This window comes from Podarcis cretensis, assembly GCF_951804945.1.
Source record: "Podarcis cretensis genome assembly, chromosome: 11".
Taxonomy (NCBI): Eukaryota; Metazoa; Chordata; class Lepidosauria; order Squamata; family Lacertidae; genus Podarcis; species Podarcis cretensis.
The window spans coordinates 65647641-65651410 of NC_137180.1; positions in this window are offsets into that span (position 1 = coordinate 65647641).

The following is a 3770-nucleotide window of genomic DNA, read 5'->3' on the forward strand; positions in this document are numbered from 1 at the left end:
ATGCCCTTCTGCCACCCTCTGTGCCCAGGTACATAATCACCGCCTCTCCTCCTGCCCTGGCCCTCCCCTGTCACATGGCCTCTGGGCTCCACTTCCCAGCTGCTCTGTGGAGCCTCCCCATTGCCCAAAGGGGTGGCCCCAAGGCTCTCATTGTCACCAGGCAGGCAGGAACCCTGGAGAGGATGACACCCCTCCTTCAGAGTGACGTAGGGGAAGAGAGGCTGGCTATTTGCCACCTACAGGATGTGAGCAAGTGTCATCAAGGGATCCTCTCATCTTGCTGACATGGAGTGTTTATGGGATGGGCTCCTCTTGGAGCCGGCAAGGTAAATATTTTCCCTGGATTATCAGCTGGGATCCTTGAGTCATCTCGGTTGGAACCTGCCACTGGATCCGCCCAAGTCTCCAAAAAGGCTGCTGCACCCAGAGAAGGGGTGGCCGCATCCAGTCTCCATGGCAACCGCTTGAAGGATGCTTTGGTCCATGGTGACATGCAGTTCTGTGCTGCTCAGCCCCTTCGCCCTGGACTGAAATCCATTGAGGAAGTAAATAAGGGGGGGGGGGTGAGGCCCAAATGTTCTCAGTAAGGAGCAGCCCAGCAGGGGGCTCGGTTCCATTCAGGCAAGGCTGGCCAGCTGGATTTCCATTCAGAAAGAAGGCTGGGATTTCAGGCTGAAAGTGGAGGATTTCAGGAGCCTTCCCTAAGGAGAGGAGAAGACTGGGGTGGGCAGGGGAGACTTCCAGGGGCCAGACACAGAGGGCCACATTTAGACCCTGAGCAGGCATTTGAGTCCCGCCACAGACTTCTACTCTGCAATCAAGTCCTGCTCTCACCTTCACAGATTGCCAGTGGTGCAATTTTCCTGACACTGTTGAGAATCCTTGTTCTCTGGCTGAGGTTTCAGGTCAAGAGAAGCCTGGCTTGCTGGCTGGAGCTCTTCAGGCACACCAGTGGCACAACCAACTCTCCACCAGCCCTTCCGCCTGCAACCCCACACAGCACCCCTTCCAAAAGTGGGGGGAAGACTTCCCAATTGCAAACGTAAAGCCTGGTTCATGGAACCAATGTTTATCAAAAAAAAAATACACTCCTGCACGAGAACATAAATATAGCTTGCTGGATCAGGCCAGTGGCCCATCTAGTCCAGCACCCTAATCTCACAGTGGCCACCCTCTTTTAAAGCTATCCAAGGAGGCAGCCACCTTCACCACCTTTTGTTAAACCGTGGAACTCCCCCCCACTGGAGGCAGCCATGGCCACCAACTCTGAAGGCTTTAAAAGAGGATTGGGCAGATCCATAGAGGAGAGAGCTATCAATGGCTACTAGCAACAATGGCTTTGCTTCCACCGTCAGAGGCAGTGGTGCTTCTGAATCCCAGTCTCTGGAAACCATGGAAAGGGAGATGAATCTTGAGCTCGAATCCTGCTTGCTGCTTTCCCTTGGGGGCATCTCGTTGTCTGCTATGACAACAGCAGACCCGCCAAGTGTCCCTATTTCCCAGGGGCAGTCCTGGATTTACAGAACCCGCCCCGTTTTCTGATTTGACCATGGAATGTCTCGATTTTTCTTAGGGGCTACCTTTGAACGTGATCCGGAAACTGCAACTAATCCAGAATGCGGCAGCCAGACTGGTGACTGGGAGCAGCCACCGAGACCACATAACACAGGTCCTGAAAGACCTACACTGGCTCCCAGTACGTTTCTGAGCACAGTTCAAAGTGTTGGTGCTGACCTTGAAAGACCTAAACGGCCTCAAAGGCCCAGTAGACCTGAAGGAGCATCTCCACCCCCATCGTTCAGCCCGGACACTGAGGTCCAGCTCCGAGGGCCTTCTGCTGGTTCCCTCCCTGAGAGAAGTGAGGTTGCAGGGAACCAGGCAGAGAGCCTTCTCGGTAGTGGCGCCCATCCTGTTGGAACACCCTCCCATCAGATGTCAAGGAAATATCCAACTATCTGACTTTTAGAAGACATCAGAAGGCAGCCCTGTATGGGAAAGTTTTTAATGTTTGATCTTTTATCGTGTTTTTAATATTCTCTTGGGAGCTGCCCAGAGTGGCTGGGGAAACCCAGCCAGATGGGTGGGGTATAAATAAATAAAATAATAATAATAATAATAATAATAATAATAATAATAATAATTTCCATATTTTCATCAGATAAACATTAGATAAGGATACTGAAGCAGGTGGGCAGTTGCCCTGATCCAGCAAGATCTTCTTCTGCAAGGGAGAAGAACGCTTTTCCCGGAGGAAAGGACTATCATAGAATCATAGAATCATAGAGTTGGAAGAGACCACAAGGGCCATCGAGGCCAACCCCCTGCCAAGCAGGAAACACCATCGGAGCACTCCTGACATATGGTTGTCAAGCCTCTGCTTAAAGACCTCCAAAGAAGGAGACTCCACCACACTCCTTGGCAGCAAATTCCACTGTTGAACAGCTCTTACTGTCAGGAAGTTCTTCCTAATGTTTAGGTGGAATCTTCTTTCTTGTAGTTTGGAGCCATTGCTCTATGTCCGCTTCTCTGGAGCAGCAGAAAACAACCTTTCTCCCTCCTCTAGGTGACATCCTTTTATATATTGGAACATGGCTATCATATCACCCCTTAACCTCCTCTTCTCCAGGCTAAACATGCCCAGCTCCCTTAGCCGTTCCACATAAGGCATCGTTTCCAGGCCTTTGACCATTTTGGTTGCCCTCCTCTGGACACGTTCCAGTTTGTCAGTGTCCTTCTTGAACTGTGGTGCCCAGAACTGGACACAGTACTCCAGGTGAGGTCTGACCAGAGCAGAATACAGTGGCACTATTACTTCCCTTGACCTAGATGCTATACTCCTATTGATGCAGCCCAGAATTGCATTGGCTTTTTTAGCTGCCGCGTCACACTGTTGGCTCATGTCAAGTTTGTGGTCAACCAAGACTCCTAGATCCTTTTCACATGTACTGCTCTCAAGCCAGGTGTCACCCATCTTGTATTTGTGCCTCTCATTTTTTTTGCCCAAGTGCAATACTTTACATTTCTCCCTGTTAAAATTCATCTTGTTTGTTTTGGCCCAGTTCTCTAATCTGTCAAGGTCGTTTTGAAGTGTGATCAATTTGTGGCACGAGCCACAATGGTTACGCTTTGCCCTAATGGTCAGAGGCAGCCCTGCTCCTGAATCCCAGTCGCTGGAGACCGCAGGAAGGGAGATGAATCTTGCGCTCGAATTCCGCCTGCGGGCTTCCAGTCTGGGCACCTGTTGGGCCACTGGGAGAGCAGGATGCTGCTCCACGTAGCCACTGAACCTGCTCCTCAGGTGTTCTTCCGCTCAGATAGCTACGGATTACTTCGTCCTCCGGTGGCTTCGCAGAATCCCCCTCCCTTTTTCTGTTTTTTGTTTCCAGGCTGCTTCCACTCTTGCCAAGCGGAGGCGGCGTTAATGAACGCTATCCCCATCTCAACCTGAGCCGATTCTCCGCCTGGCGCGCCGCGGCTGCCAGCTGGGTGGTTTCTCCCCCCGCTTGTGTTATGCAAAAGTCATTCACTGCCTTGCCAGCCAGGCAAGTTTCCCCGGGAAACAGCACAGCCCATTCCTTCCTCTCCCGTTGACCCCTCCAGCTTGCTCTCAGTGTGCCAGCCACACCTCTCTCCTGGCGCACGGTCGCTAACTGAAAGGGCTAACGGGCACCCGGAAGGTGCCCACCAGAGGCTCCATCTCGCGCTTGCAAATGTTCCCCCACGTTCCCTTGAAACGCTTCCCCCTTTCTTCCCTCCCTGGGGGGCTCCCG